The sequence below is a fragment of the Furipterus horrens genome, unplaced genomic scaffold, assembly GCF_987537825.1.
Source record: "Furipterus horrens unplaced genomic scaffold, mFurHor1.1.pri manual_scaffold_6, whole genome shotgun sequence".
Taxonomy (NCBI): domain Eukaryota; kingdom Metazoa; phylum Chordata; class Mammalia; order Chiroptera; family Furipteridae; genus Furipterus; species Furipterus horrens.
The window spans coordinates 166,660,341-166,660,614 of record NW_028327176.1 but is presented as its reverse complement, the minus strand read 5'-3'; the positions used below and the strand labels follow the sequence as shown (position 1 = coordinate 166,660,614).

The 274-nt window shown below is 36.1% G+C and overlaps 1 non-coding gene across 1 annotated transcript; it reads left to right on the top strand.

Annotated features, from left to right (window-relative positions):
• On the top strand, positions 1 to 110 carry LOC150007763 (U6 spliceosomal RNA). Its single transcript, XR_016512048.1, has one exon. It is a non-coding gene; the product is annotated as a U6 spliceosomal RNA (small nuclear RNA).
• Positions 111 to 274: the final 164 nt, after the last annotated feature.

The window sequence follows — 274 nt, the reverse complement described above, 5'->3', positions numbered from 1 at the left end:
GTGCTCACTTGGACAGTAGGACATAGACTAAAGTTAGAACAATACAGAGAAGATTAGCATGGCCCCTGTGCAAGGATGGCACACAAATTCGTGAAGCATTCCATATTTAAAAAAAAAAAAGATCAGAACTATGAATATCAAAATGACAACAAACCCACAATTATCAACAAGCAAATCTAAAAAACAAAAACAAACTAAGCAAATAACTTGAACAGGAACAGAACCATAGATATGAAGATCATATGGAGGGTTATCAGGAGGATGAGGAAAGGGG